This window comes from Salvelinus namaycush, unplaced genomic scaffold (genome assembly GCF_016432855.1).
Source record: "Salvelinus namaycush isolate Seneca unplaced genomic scaffold, SaNama_1.0 Scaffold67, whole genome shotgun sequence".
Taxonomy (NCBI): Eukaryota; Metazoa; Chordata; class Actinopteri; order Salmoniformes; family Salmonidae; genus Salvelinus; species Salvelinus namaycush.
Genome location: NW_024061386.1, coordinates 182,501 through 198,831, shown reverse-complemented (window position 1 = coordinate 198,831; position 16,331 = coordinate 182,501). Strand labels below are relative to the sequence as shown.

The window sequence follows — 16,331 nt, the reverse complement described above, 5'->3', positions numbered from 1 at the left end:
CTTCTGTTTGGTATGAAACACCACAAGGTGTGTGTACATCTCAGTCAGAGTCTTGGGCATCTCTTCTCTCTTATGTTTCAACATGTGTTCAAGGACTGTTGCAGAAATCCAACAGAAGACTGGAATGTGGCACATGATGTGGAGGCTCCTTGATGTCTTTATGTGTGAGATGATTCTGCTGGCCAGGTCCTCATCACTGAATCTCTTCCTGAAGTACTCCTCCTTCTGTGGGTCATTGAACCCTCGTACCTCTGTCACCTGGTCAACACACCCTGAAGGGATCTTATTGGCTGCTGCAGGTCGGGTAGTTATCCAGAGGAGAGCAGAGGGAAGCAGATTTCCCTTGATGAGATTTGTCAGCAGAACATCCACTGAGGTTGACTCTGTGACGTCACAACAGATCTTGTTCTTCTGGAAGTCTAGGGGCAGTCGGCACTCATCCAGACCATCAAAGATGAACAGAACTTTGTACTTGTTGTAGATGGAGAATCCTGATTGTTTGGTTTCCATTGAGAAGTGATTGAGAAGTTCAATGAAAGTGTGTTTGTCTCCTTTCATCAAATTCAGCTCCCGAAAAGGGAATGAAAATACAAATTGGACATCCTGATTTGCTTTTCCTTCAGCCCAGTCCAGAATGAACTTCTGCACAGAGACTGTTTTTCCAATGCCAGCGACTCCCTTTGTCAGCACAGTTCTGATAAGTTTGTCTTGTCCAGTTAAGGGTTTGAAGATGTCGTTACATTTGATTGGAGTCTCTGGTCTTGCTTGTTTCCTGGTTGTTGTCTCAATCTGTCTCAGCTCATGTTCATTATTGACCTCTCCTGTTCCACCCTCTGTGATGTAGAGCTCTGTGTAGATCTTATTGAGAAGTGTTGGGTTTCCTTGTTTAGCGATCCCCTCAAATACACATTGAAACTTCTTCTTTAGATTAGATTTGAGTTCACGTTGGCAAATCACAGCAAGCTCATCTGAATCTAGAAATAACACAGAGGATATTAATATTACGTCTGTTTTAATGCCTACAGTATTGTAGGACTGTTATAAAGTTTTACATTATAATAATTTATTCTCTTAATGTAAATGTGTAAATATTTTCATAATGCATTACAGACTGGTGTGACTGATTATATTATTATTGATATTATTGATGGTATTATTAATGTTCTCTCTCTCTCTAAATGTATTATTTTATTATTATTTTTTATTTATTTAAATATTATTCTCTCTGTATGTGTTGCTACAATATCATTGAGTTACACAGCTACTTTAGCTGTACTTTAGCTACAGCTTTTAAATGTTATAAAACAGCATTCAACATGAGGCAGACAGATCTTACATTTCTCCAGTGTGTCAGCAAGCTCCTTCTGGTTCATTTTCCTCAGGACGTGCAGTGTGATCTTCAGAGCCCCCTCTCTGGCACTGCTCTCCTGCTTCTCATCTTCAGCATCCACCACTTCCTTATCCTGCTTCTGACTCTCAAAGCCTTCTGGGAGTTCTGGACTAAGAATCCTCTTGAAAATCTTCAGCTCGTTCTTCACAAATGTCATAATTTTCTCTTCAAGCATCTGGAATAAATTAAGTAAATAAGCAAGAGACAAAATGCTTTCTCATTAACATAATAAAAAACGATTGACAGATCAACTTTACTTGAGGTAAACAAAAACAAATGTACATAACAGGACAACATACACTGAATATGGAGGCCAGGTCTGTTTGATGACTCTGGGAAGACTGACCACTGAGAATCTCTGACTCTGATCTCTCCTGTTGGTTTCTGTGGACAAAACATGAGATTACATCTCCTCATCCAGGGAGTGCACACACACACACACACACACACACACACACACACACACACACACACACACACACACACACACACACACACACACACACACACACACACACACACACACACACAGAGGGACCGTAGTGAACGTAATACAACACAGAGTTTCCACGTGACTTTGTCAGAAGATCTCTGCTAAACATAAAATCACATGGTTAATCCATCTCTCTGTGACCACCGATAAATTCAGAACAAAGTTGACTACAAATACAAAGTTGCAGATGTCTTTGCATTTGGTTCAAACAAGGGACGTAAACACATTTTCTTTATATGAAAACCAAGATGAGCATAAAATTATAAACAGTAGGCTTTAGGACTATTTCAATCATCTTGAAATATATTCCATGTTCAATATATAGAGTTATATTCTGCTACTTGTAGACTACTGTCTGTAATTTGTCTCAGTATATTTCATGATGTGTATCCTAACATGAACACAATGATGTGTCAAATCTGGGATATAGTGCATTTTTATTGGGTAAGCATTAGAATAAGACCCAGCAATATTTGCAGCCATAGGTGATAATATTTTTCTTGGTGCTGATCCATGGTCAGTATTGTGAAATAATTATAATGTTGAGGAAAGATTTGAATGGAGAAAACTGATCTGAGAGCAGCGCTCCCCTTCTATCCATCCTATCAGTATTGATACAACCATCGTCCACCGGACGTGATACCTTGTTGTGCTGCTGATCCAGTTTCTGCTGGTCTGACTGAGCAATGAGACTATAAGGAGTACCAGTACTGAGACAATGTGCAGGGTACCAGGTAGTTCAGGTAATAATGAGACTATAAGGAGTACCAGTACTGAGTCAATGTGCAGGGTACCAGGTAGTTGAGGTAACAATGAGACTATAAGGAGTACCAGTACTGAGTCAATGTGCAGGGTACCAGGTAGTTGAGGTAACAATGAGACTATAAGGAGTACCAGTACTGAGTCAATGTGCAGGGTACCAGGTAGTTGAGGTAATAATGAGACTATAAGGAGTACCAGTAATGAGTCAATGTGCAGGGGTACCAGGTAGTTGAGGTAACAATGAGACTATAAGGAGTACCAGTACTGAGTCAATGTGCAGGGGTACCAGGTAGTTGAGGTAACAATGAGACTATAAGGAGTACCAGTACTGAGTCAATGTGCAGGGGTACCAGGTAGTTGAGGTAATAATGAGACTATAAGGAGTACCAGTACTGAGTCAATGTGCAGGGTACCAGGTAGTTCAGGTAATAATGAGACTATAAGGAGTACCAGTACTGAGTCAATGTGCAGGGTACCAGGTAGTTCAGGTAATAATGAGACTATAAGGAGTACCAGTACTGAGTCAATGTGCAGGGTACCAGGTAGTTGAGGTAATAATGAGACTATAAGGAGTACCAGTACTGAGTCAATGTGCAGGGGTACCAGGTAGTTGAGGTAATAATGAGACTATAAGGAGTACCAGTACTGAGTCAATGTGCAGGGTACCAGGTAGTTGAGGTAATAATGAGACTATAAGGAGTACCAGTACTGAGTCAATGTGCAGGGTACCAGATAGTTGAGGTAATAATGAGACTATAAGGAGTACCAGTACTGAGTCAATGTGCAGGGGTACCAGGGAGTTGTGGTTATAATGAGACTATAAGGAGTACCAGTACTGAGTCAATGTGCAGGGGGACCAGGTAGTTGAGGTAATAATGAGACTATAAGGAGTACCAGTACTGAGTCAATGTGCAGGGGTACCAGGTAGTTGAGGTAATAATGAGACTATAAGGAGTACCAGTACTGAGTCAATGTGCAGGGGTACCAGGTAGTTGAGGTAATAATGAGACAATAAGGAGTACCAGTACTGAGTCAATGTGCAGGGTACCAGGTAGTTGAGGTAATAATGAGACTATAAGGAGTACCAGTACTGAGTCAATGTGCATGGGTACCAGGTAGTTGAGGTAATAATGAGACTATAAGGAGAACCAGTACTGAGTCAATGTGCAGGGTACCAGGTCGTTGAGGTAATAATGAGACTATAAGGAGAACCAGTACTGAGTCAATGTGCAGGGTACCAGGTAGTTGAGGTAATAATGAGACTATAAGGAGTACCAGTACTGAGTCAATGTGCATGGGTACCAGGTAGTTGAGGTAATAATGAGACTATAAGGAACACCAGTACTGAGTCAATGTGCAGGGTACCAGGTAGTTGAGGTAATAATGAGACTATAAGGAGTACCAGTACTGAGTCAATGTGCAGGGTACCAGGTAGTTGAGGTAATAATGAGACTATAAGGAGTACCAGTACTGAGTCAATGTGCAGGGGTACCAGGTAGTTGAGGTTATAATGAGACTATAAGGAGTACCAGTACTGAGTCAATGTGCAGGGGTACCAGGTAGTTGAAGTAATAATGAGACTATAAGGAGAACCAGTACTGAGTCAATGTGCAGGGTACCAGGTAGATGAGGTAATAATGAGACTATAATTGAGGTAATATGTACACACACACACACACACACACACACACACACACACACACACACAGGGAGGGCATGTTGTGTTTGTTTAATATTGTTTTAGGACTATGAAAATGTACATAAGGATTAGCCTATGGATTATGAAAACAACAAAAAGAAATGGGAAAATGGGAGAGGAGAAATGACTAGAGACAGTGTTGTTTAACTCACTGACCATGACCCATGAGTTCTTCTTACCTTTGTTCAGTAGAAAAGTCTCCCTCTCTAAACAGTATAGGTAGTTCCATAGACAGGTCACTCTTCATGGACACACAGCTGGGTACAGGGGAGGCTGGTCTCTCCTGCTTGATTGGGCTTCAACACAACAGAGACAAACATTACATCTCTCATCTACTCTGAGCTCTGATGGGGAAACATAAGAAGAGTTTCATTCCAAAAAGCTATATATCACTTTTCAGAAATGTTCGTAAATTAGCTTTTATTGTTTAAAGAAGTTATGTTATTGTTAAGTTTGTTTTTTTGCTAAATGAGAAGATGGCACGTGGGTACCTGCTTCTATAAACCAATGAGGAGATGGCACGTGGGTACCTGCTTCTATAAACCAATGAGGAGATGGCACGTGGGTACCTGCTTCTATAAACCAATGAGGAGATGGCACGTGGGCACCTGCTTCTATAAACCAATGAGGAGATGGCACGTGGGTACCTGCTTCTATAAACCAATGAGGAGATGGCACGTGGGTACCTGCTTCTATAAACCAATGAGGAGATGGCACGTGGGTACCTGCTTCTATAAACCAATGAGGAGATGGCACGTGGGTACCTGCTTCTATAAAACAATGAGGAGATGGCACGTGGGTACCTGCTTCTATAAACCAATGAGGAGATGGCACGTGGGTACCTGTTTCTAAAAACCAATGAGGAGATGGCACGTGGGTACCTGCTTCTATAAACCAATGAGGAGATGGCACGTGGGCACCTGCTTCTATAAACCAATGAGGAGATGGCACGTGGGTACCTGCTTCTATAAACCAATGAGGAGATGGCACGTGGGTACCTGCTTCTATAAACCAATGAGGAGATGGCACGTGGGTACCTGCTTCTATAAACCAATGAGGAGATGGCACGTGGGTACCTGCTTCTATAAAACAATGAGGAGATGGCACGTGGGTACCTGCTTCTATAAACCAATGAGGAGATGGCACGTGGGTACCTGTTTCTAAAAACCAATGAGGAGATGGCACGTGGGTACCTGCTTCTATAAACCAATGAGGAGATGGCACGTGGGTACCTGCTTCTATAAACCAATGAGGAGATGAAGCGCGAACTGCGTCACAAATAGAACTGACTTCTAGACGCTCGTTGGCGCGCGCGAGCAGTGTGTCATTTTTAATAACTGTCACGCCCTGGCCTTAGTATTCTTTGTTTCCTTTATTATTTTAGTTAGGTCAGGGTGTGACATGGGGAATGTATGTGTTTTTGTATTGTCTAGGGTGGTTGTATGGTTTAGGGGGTTTAGTAGAGTAGATGGGTTTGTGTTTAGTGTAGGTGTCTAGCTGTGTCTATGGTTGCCTGTATGGTTCTCAATCAGAGACAGATGTCATTAATTGTCTCTGATTGGGAGCCATATTTAAGACAGCCATAGGCACTAGGTTAATGTGGGTAATTGTCTATGTTGTACGTTTGTAGCTTGTGTGTGCACTTACGTCTATAGCTTCACGATCGTTTGTTATTTTGTTTCAGTTTGTTAAAGTGTTCGTTGCGTGTTTTTCCTTTCTCTAAAATAAAAGAGAATGTATTTTGCACACGCTGCGCCTTGGTCCACTCTCTCTCAGCAAGACGATCGTGACAGAATTACCCACCAAAGGACCAAGCAGCGTGTGAAACAGCAACAGGACCCACCTACACAGGAGTTATGGCAATGGGAGCAGGATCTGGGCTACACTACGTGGGAGGAGATCGACAGGTGGGCGATCGACCCAGGGCGAATGCCGGAGCCCGCCTGGGATTCTCTGGCGCAGTGCGAGGAGGGATACCGGCGAATGGAGGCAGCACGACTACGAGGTAGGAAGCCTGTGAGTCAGCCCCAAAAAATTATTGGGGGGGGGGGCTGAAAGGGAGTGTGGCGAAGTCCGTTAGGAGACCTGCGCATACTCCCTGTACTTACCGTGGAGAGCGAGAGTACGGGCAGACACCGTGTTACGCAGTAGAGCGCATGGTGTCTCCTGTACGTGTTCATAGCCCGGTGCGGGTTATTCCACCTCCCCGCACTGGCAGGGCTAGATTGAGGATTGAGCCGGATGTCATGAAGCCGGCCCAACGCATTTGGTCACCAGTGCGTCTCCTCGGCCGGCTTACATGGCACCAGCCTTACGCATGGTGTCCCCGGTTCGCCTACATAGCCCGGTGCGGGTTATTCCCCCTCCCCGCACTGGTCGGGCGACGGGGAGCATACAACCAGGTAGGGTTGGGCAGGCTCAGTGCTCAAGGGAGCCAGTACGCCTGCACGGTCCGGTATTTCCGGCGCCACCTCCCGCCCCAACCCAGTACCACCAGTGCCTACACCACGCACCAGGCTTCCTGTGCGTCTCCAGAGCCCTGTTCCTCCTCCATGCACTAGCCCTGTGGTGCGTGTCTCCAGCCCATTACCACCAGTGTCTACACCACGCACCAAGCCTCCTGTGTGTCCCCAGAGTCCTGTGCGTCCTGTTGCTGCTCCCCGCACTAGCCCTGAGATGCGTGTCCCCAGCCCGGTACCACCAGTGCCGGCACCACGCACTAGGCCTAATGTGCGTATCCAGGGTCCAGTATGCCCTGTTCCTTCTACCCGCACTAGCCTGAAGGTGCGTATCCTTAGCCCGGTACCTCCGGTTCCGGTACCACGCACCAGGCCTACAGTGCGCCTCAGCCGGCCAGAGTCTGCCGTCTGCCCAGCGCCATCTGAGCCATCCGTCTGCCCAGCGCCATCTGAGCCATCCGTCTGCCCAGCGCCATCTGAGCCATCCGTCTGCCCAGCGCCATCTGAGCCATCCGTCTGCCCAGCGCCATCTGAGCCATCCGTCTGCCCAGCGCCATCTGAGCCATCCGTCTGCCCAGCGCCATCTGAGCCATCCGTCTGCCCAGCGCCATCTGAGCCATCCGTCTATCCCGAGCCATTAGAGCCGTCCGTCTGGTCAGAGCCGTTCGTCAGTCAGGAGCCGCTAGAGCCGCCAGTCAGCCAGGATCTGCCAGAGCCGCCAACCAGCCAGGATCTTCCAGAGCCGCCAACCAGCCAGGATCTTCCAGAGCCGCCAACCAGCCAGGATCTTCCAGAGCTGCCAACCAGCCAGTATCTGCCAGAGCCGCCAACCAGCCAGGATCTGCCAGAGCCGCCAACCAGCCAGGATCTGCCAGAGCCGCCAGTCAGCCAGGATCTGCCAGAGCCGCCAGTCAGCCAGGATCTGCCAGAGCCGCCAGTCAGCCAGGATCTGCCAGAGCCGCCAGTCAGCCAGGATCTGCCAGAGCCGCCAGTCAGCCAGGATCTGCCAGAGCCGCCAGTCAGCCAGGATCTGCCAGATCCGTCAGCCAGCCAGGAGCAGCCAGATCCGTCAGCCAGCCATGAGCAGCCAGATCCGTCAGCCAGCCATGAGCAGCCAGATCCGTCAGCCAGCCATGAGCAGCCAGATCCGTCAGCCAGCCAGGATCTGCCAGAGCCGCCAACCAGCCAGGATCTGCCAGAGCCGCCAACCAGCCAGGATCTGCCAGAGCCGCCAGCCAGCCAGGAGCAGCCAGATCCGTCAGCCAGCCAGGAGCAGCCAGATCCGTCAGCCAGCCATGAGCAGCCAGATCCGTCAGCCAGCCATGAGCAGCCAGATCCGTCAGCCAGCCATGAGCAGCCAGATCCGTCAGCCAGCCATGAGCAGCCAGATCCGTCAGCCAGCCATGAGCTGCCGTCTCTCAGTCCGGAGCTGCCGTCTCTCAGTCCGGAGCTGCAGTCCCTCAGTCCGGAGCTGCAGTCACTCAGTCCGGAGCTGCCGTCCCTCAGTCCGGAGCTGCCGTCCCTCAGTCCGGAGCTGCCGTCCCTCAGTCCGGAGCTGCCGTCCCTCAGTCCGGAGGTGCCGTCCCTCAGTCCGGAGCTGCCGTCCCTCAGTCCGGAGCTGCCGTCCCTCAGTCCGGAGCTGCCTTCCAGTCATGAGCTGCCTTCCAGTCATGAGCTGCCCTCCAGTCATGAGCTGCCCTCCAGTCATGAGCTGCCCTCCAGTCCGGAGCTACCCCTCAGTCCGGAGCTACCCCTCAGTCCGGAGCTACCCCTCAGTCCGGAGCTACCCCTCAGTCCGGAGCTACCCCTCAGTCCGGAGCTACCCATCCGTCCGGTGGCGCCCTCTGGGATGGTCTTCAGTCCGGGACTTGCTACAAGGGTCGCCGCTCCAGAGGCGCCACCAAAGCGGGTATTGACAATGGTGGAGTGGGGGCCTCGTCCCGAGCCGCCGCCATGATGGGGGCCACCCCGGACCCTCCCCTTCTGTTTCAGGTTCTGCGGCCGGAGTCCGCACCTTTGGGGGGGGGGGGTACTGTCACGCCCTGGCCTTAGTATTCTTTGTTTCCTTTATTATTTTAGTTAGGTCAGGGTGTGACATGGGGAATGTATGTGTTTTTGTATTGTCTAGGGTGGTTGTATGGTTTAGGGGGTTTAGTAGAGTAGATGGGTTTGTGTTTAGTGTAGGTGTCTAGCTGTGTCTATGGTTGCCTGAATGGTTCTCAATCAGAGACAGATGTCATTAATTGTCTCTGATTGGGAGCCATATTTAAGACAGCCATAGGCACTAGGTTAATGTGGGTAATTGTCTATGTTGTACGTTTGTAGCTTGTGTGTGCACTTACGTCTATAGCTTCACGATCGTTTGTTGTTTTGTTTCAGTTTGTTAAAGTGTTCGTTGCGTGTTTTTCCTTTCTCTAAAATAAAAGAGAATGTATTTTGCACACGCTGCGCCTTGGTCCACTCTCTCTCAGCAAGACAATCGTGACAATAACGAAATTAATTTAGCGACGCGAGCGTTGTAGTCAGTCCCGCTAAAAGGCTGGTGTCGTTACTCTGCCTTCTCCGGGGGCATGTTGAGGTACATTTACTAACCGGGAGGGTTGAATTATGTAATTTATTGGTGGGCTGGAAGACGCACTCTTGTCTTTTCTATTCCGAGGTTGTTTACTCGCAATATCAGATATTAAGATGTTTTTTATAATGAATGTATACTGAGGTTGAGGCTCTGACTAGTGATTATTTACCCGGTGTTCAATACCTGCTATTGAGGCACCCTGAAAATAATATTCAAAAGATTGGTCCTTGGACACAGAGGGGTTAAACACTAAAGTTACCGTCCATCTAGTAAAGAGAGGAGAATTGGACAGAGGTAGCCAGCATCCGTCAACGAGAGAATTATGTATTGTTAGCTAAGTTAACTAGGATGCTGCTGGTATAGTAGCTAGCTAGCTTGCCTAGCTGTACCGTCTAGCTAGGATAACTAGGATGCTGCTGGTATAGTAGCTAGCTAGATTACCTAGCTGTACTGACTAGCTAGGATAACTAGGATGGCCCTGGTAGAGTAGCAAGCTAGTTTACCTAGCTGTACTGACTAGCTAGGATAACTAGGATGGCCCTGGTAGAGTAGCTAGCTAGTGTGAGGATCTGTGTTTATTGCGCTATAATTGAATATTAGCAACTGTTGGTCTAGGTTCCTGTGTGCTGGAAGTAACATTTTGCCCCAGATCTGTGGTTAACCTTAACCTTGAGCGAGAACAGTATACTTTCTATGCAGGTGCAAATTGCTCAAACAATGTTACAGAACTGTCTGACCTCAGTCTCTAGGGTGTGGGAGTGTAATCTACACAGCAACAGACTCAGACAATGTTACAGAACTGTCTGACCTCAGTCTCCAGGGTGTGGGAGTGTAATCTACACAGCAACAGACTCAGACAATGTTACAGAACTGTCTGACCTCAGTCTCTGGGGTGTGGGAGTGTAATCTACACAGCAACAGACTCAGACAATGTTACAGAACTGTCTGACCTCAGTCTCTAGGGTGTGGGAGTGTAATCTACACAGCAACAGACTCAGACAATGTTGCAGAACTGTCTGACCTCAGTCTCTAGGGTGTGGGAGTGTAATCTACACAGCAACAGACTCAGACAATGTTACAGAACTGTCTGACCTCAGTCTCTAGGGTGTGGGAGTGTAATCTACACAGCAACAGACTCAGACAATGTTGCAGAACTGTCTGACCTCAGTCTCCAGGGTGTGGGAGCGTAATCTACACAGCAACAGACTCAGACAATGTTGCAGAACTGTCTGACCTCAGTCTCTAGGGTGTGGGAGCGTAATCTACACAGCAACAGACTCAGACAATGTTGCAGAACTGTCTGACCTCAGTCTCTGGGGTGTGGGAGCGTAATCTACACAGCAACAGACTCAGACAATGTTACAGAACTGTCTGACCTCAGTCTCTAGGGTGTGGGAGTGTAATCTACACAGCAACAGACTCAGACAATGTTGCAGAACTGTCTGACCTCAGTCTCTAGGGTGTGGGAGCGTAATCTACACAGCAACAGACTCAGACAATGTTGCAGAACTGTCTGACCTCAGTCTCCAGGGTGTGGGAGCGTAATCTACACAGCAACAGACTCAGACAATGTTGCAGAACTGTCTGACCTCAGTCTCTAGGGTGTGGGAGCGTAATCTACACAGCAACAGACTCAGACAATGTTACATAGCTGTCTGACCTCAGTCTCTAGGGTGTGGGAGCGTAATCTACACAGCAACAGACTCAGACAATGTTACATAGCTGTCTGACCTCAGTCTCTAGGGTGTGGGAGCGTAATCTACACAGCAACAGACTCAGACAATGTTACATAGCTGTCTGACCTCAGTCTCTGGGGTGAGGGAGCGTAATCTACACAGCAACAGACTCAGACAATGTTACAGAACTGTCTGACCTCTGTCTCCAGGGTGAGGGAGCGTAATCTACACAGCAACAGACTAAGACAATGTTGCAGAACTGTCTGACCTCAGTCTCTGGGGTGTGGGAGCGTAATCTACACAGCAACAGACTCAGACAATGTTACAGAACTGTCTGACCTCAGTCTCTGGGGTGAGGGAGCGTAATCTACACAGCAACAGACTCAGACAATGTTGCAGAACTGTCTGACCTCAGTCTCTGGGGTGTGGGAGTGTAATCTACACAGCAACAGACTCAGACTCAGACAATGTTACAGAACTGTCTGACCTCAGTCTCCAGGGTGTGGGAGTGTAATCTACACAGCAACAGACTCAGACTCAGACAATGTTGCAGAACTGTCTGACCTCAGTCTCTAGGGTGTGGGAGTGTAATCTACACAGCAACAGACTCAGACAATGTTGCAGAACTGTCTGACCTCAGTCTCTAGGGTGTGGGAGTGTAATCTACACAGCAACAGACTCAGACAATGTTACAGAACTGTCTGACCTCAGTCTCTAGGGTGTGGGAGCGTAATCTACACAGCAACAGACTCAGACAATGTTACATAGCTGTCTGACCTCAGTCTCTAGGGTGTGGGAGCGTAATCTACACAGCAACAGACTCAGACAATGTTACATAGCTGTCTGACCTCAGTCTCTGGGGTGAGGGAGCGTAATCTACACAGCAACAGACTCAGACAATGTTACATAGCTGTCTGACCTCAGTCTCTAGGGTGTGGGAGTGTAATCTACACAGCAACAGACTAAGACAATGTTGCAGAACTGTCTGACCTCAGTCTCTAGGGTGTGGGAGTGTAATCTACACAGCAACAGACTAAGACAATGTTGCATAGCTGTCTGACCTCAGTCTCTGGGGTGTGGGAGTGTAATCTACACAGCAACAGACTCAGACAATGTTACATAGCTGTCTGACCTCAGTCTCTGGGGTGAGGGAGCGTAATCTACACAGCAACAGACTCAGACAATGTTACAGAACTGTCTGACCTCTGTCTCCAGGGTGAGGGAGCGTAATCTACACAGCAACAGACTAAGACAATGTTGCAGAACTGTCTGACCTCAGTCTCCAGGGTGAGGGAGCGTAATCTACACAGCAACAGACTAAGACAATGTTGCAGAACTGTCTGACCTCAGTCTCCAGGGTGAGGGAGCGTAATCTACACAGCAACAGACTCAGACAATGTTACATAGCTGTCTGACCTCAGTCTCTAGGGTGTGGGAGCGTAATCTACACAGCAACAGACTCAGACAATGTTGCAGAACTGTCTGACCTCAGTCTCTGGGGTGTGGGAGTGTAATCTACACAGCAACAGACTCAGACTCAGACAATGTTGCAGAACTGTCTGACCTCAGTCTCTAGGGTGTGGGAGTGTAATCTACACAGCAACAGACTCAGACAATGTTGCAGAACTGTCTGACCTCAGTCTCTAGGGTGTGGGAGTGTAATCTACACAGCAACAGACTCAGACAATGTTGCAGAGCTGTCTGACCTCAGTCTCTGGGGTGAGGGAGCGTAATCTACACAGCAACAGACTCAGACAATGTTACAGAACTGTCTGACCCCAGTCTCTAGGGTGTGGGAGCGTAATCTACACAGCAACAGACTCAGACAATGTTGCAGAACTTTCTGACCTCAGTCTCTAGGGTGTGGGAGTGTAATCTACACAGCAACAGACTCAGACAATGTTGCAGAACTTTCTGACCTCAGTCTCTAGGGTGTGGGAGTGTAATCTACACAGCAACAGACTCAGACAATGTTGCAGAACTTTCTGACCTCAGTCTCTAGGTGTGGGAGTGTAATCTACACAGCAACAGACTCAGACAATGTTGCAGAACTGTCTGACCTCAGTCTCTGGGGTGTGGGAGCGTAATCTACACAGCAACAGACTCAGACAATGTTACAGAACTGTCTGACCTCAGTCTCCAGGGTGAGGGAGCGTAATCTACACAGCAACAGACTCAGACAATGTTACAGAGCTGTCTGACCTCAGTCTCTGGGGTGTGGGAGCGTAATCTACACAGCAACAGACTCAGACAATGTTACAGAACTGTCTGACCTCAGTCTCCAGGGTGAGGGAGCGTAATCTACACAGCAACAGACTCAGACAATGTTACAGAACTGTCTGACCCCAGTCTCTAGGGTGTGGGAGCGTAATCTACACAGCAACAGCGCCGGACACCAAGGAGCGCCAAGAGGCTGGGACCAGCCTGAGCTAAACCACGCTCAGCCTCTACTGTGATAGGCCAACAGACGGGTTGGAACTACGTCTATCACCGTATAAGAACAGCTGTTTACTTACATCCTGCCAGTTCTCTGCTTTACCCTGCGTGGTGATACAGTGAACCCGTATATACGAAAATTGCATTTACCATTTATCACTTGTGTTAAATAAAAATATTTAAAGTATATTCGGTGATTCTGAATCACATTTTGTCCTGATACCAATTGAATTGACGCAACCGTTATCACTAGTTTACCTAGCTGTACTGACTAGCAGCATCCGTCAACGAGAGAATGATGTATTGTTAGCTAAGTTAACTGGGATGCTGCTGGTATAGTGGCTAGCTAGTTTACCGAGCTGTACTGACTAGCTTGGCTAGCTAGTAGGTCATTCGTCTGTCTTTCGTCTCGATGATGAATCCGGTGAACCACAAAATGAAACAAGGATAGAGAGTGAAAAGCATCTGTCTACACTCATACTGTCCCTGACCGAAAAGAAAAAAGCCCTGACCGAAAAGAAAAAAGCGTCTCAACACTGTAGTGAACTCCGTCATTATTCCCCAAGATCACCTCAGCCAACTCTGCGCGTAACCGGACAATATGCTTGGCGCCACACCGAACGGGGACGCGGACAGTTCTGTACGTGGACGCGGACAGTTCTGTACGGGGACGCGGACAGTTCTGTACGGGGACGCGGACAGTTCTGTACGTGGACGCGGACAGTTCTGTACGGGGACGCGGACAGTTCTGTACGGGGACGCGGACAGTTCTGTACGTGGACGCGGACAGTTCTGTACGGGGACGCGGACAGTTCTGTACGGGGACGCGGACAGTTCTGTACGGGGACGCGGACAGTTCTGTACGGGGACGCGGACAGTTCTGTACGGGGACGCGGACAGTTCTGTACGGGGACACAGGCAGTTCTGTACGGGGACGTGGACAGTTCTGTACGGGGACGCGGACAGTTCTGTCCGGGGACACAGGCAGCTCTGTACGGGGACCCGGACAGTTCTGTACGGGGACGCGGACAGTTCTGTTCGGGGACGCGGGAAGTTCCAGAACGCGGACATGAGCAATGCAACACAATCAACTAAACCCAGTCTTTACAGTGGGTTACATTAGTAATATACATTTTTTATTATTATGTTAAACAAACATTCTACGTTTTTTTACAACAATTTTTTAAGATCTGGCACCGTATCCACAAAGCGTGTCAGAGTAGAAAATTGGTCGTAAGAGTGCTGAGAATTAAGACATTTTACACTTATGGGTATAAATTAAAGCTATGCATGAAGTCTCTAGTCCCACCTAGTCGGCAGATATTTAGGACACCTCGTGAGCTGTCCTAAGTAGTTAAGAGTTAACAGCAGGTGTCTTGATAATACTATAGAATAATGCAGCGAGTCAGTGGTTCCTGCGCCACATGTAATTGCTTTGTAGTAGTTAAAAATTATGTTTTGATATTTCTATATAATCAATCCATTAATAATATAGACCTACATGCAACAGTATATCTTGTGCTTTTGGCAATGATTTATGTATAATAATTATGTATAACAAGCGATACCATGTATGTCTGCATAGCATTTTGTCTTCATTTTGGCAGATTAACTCATGCTTATTTCTGAAGATTAACTCAGGTTTTCGCCGAGCGGCTAAGGAGTTGGAGCTGTGGCTGAAAGGTGGCAGGTTCAAATCCTGGGCCGGGCGCTGGAAAAAATGGGTGGACTTGTTCTGACCACTGGATGGCTGCTGGGTTCACATCCTCAAAACATTAACCTTTTGTTGATCAGAACTCTAGAGGTTCTTCTTCACTGAACCCAAAAATATATATAACTTTTAGTGGTTCCATATATTAAGGAGGTGATAGAAGCCTTTTTGGTTCTATAAGGAACCTTCTTTTCTAAGAGTGTATAATAAACACGTTTTTCTTTTGATTATTTAATTATCTACATCATGTTATTTCAAGTTGTCCCTTTGGAGCGCAACATCACGTTGTTAAATAATAATCCTAAATTGGGCGTGGCTATAAATTGGGAGATTGAAGGCATCTGGGGCGTAATATGTGTTCGATGAAAATGAACATTGTTGCAACGTTGTAGGCAACATTATTGGCAAGGGACTTGATGCTACTATGCCAAAGCTATTTAGAGTTGTTAAACGGGTGTGAAGAGTGTGTTGATATAACGGTAATATTGTCAAAATTCTGCTTGTAACAACAATCACAATTGATTTAAAAAATATGCATTCATTTAAATTAGGCAATAATTAAGAGTAGGCAAAGTGGTCGTGTCATGTGAAAATTCTATCAAATGTCTCACATTGCAACGAGTACAGTCAGGGTGCCGTGGAACCCCTGCAGTACCTCCACAGACCCCAGATTGAGAACCCCTGCAGTACCTCCACAGACCCCGGATTGAGAACCCCTGCAGTACCTCCACAGACCCCGGATTGAGAACCCCTGCAGTACCTCCACAGACCCAGGATTGAGAACCCCTGATTTAGCAGATGCTCTTATCCAGAGAGATTTACAGGAAGTGCATTCATCTTAAGATAGATATTTATTTTGGAAAGAAACTTAATAAATTCTTCATGAAATTGTCATCTTACCTCTTAGCTTTGGTGTCATGTCCCCCAGAGAGACTCATTTTAGAGGCAGGTCCCCCCTCCTCTCTCTCCCCAGAGAGACTCATTTTAGAGCACTGACCCCTAAACAGAGATCCAGCATGTTGGTTGTGGTTAACACAGTGACAACTAAACAGAAACCCAACATGTTGGTTGTGGTTAACACAGTGACAACTAAACAGAGATCCAGCATGTTGGTTGTGGTTAACACAGTG

General features: G+C 47.3%; 1 long non-coding RNA gene across 1 annotated transcript; it reads right to left on the bottom strand.

The window, feature by feature from the left end:
- Nucleotides 1-1,725: 1,725 nt before the first annotated feature.
- LOC120042393 lies at nucleotides 1,726-16,148 on the bottom strand. Its single transcript, XR_005476095.1, has 3 exons — nucleotides 16,102-16,148; nucleotides 4,524-4,640; nucleotides 1,726-1,774 (listed from the first exon to the last, which is right to left on the bottom strand). It is a non-coding gene; the product is annotated as an uncharacterized LOC120042393 (long non-coding RNA).
- Between the last annotated feature and the right edge of the window lie 183 nt (nucleotides 16,149-16,331).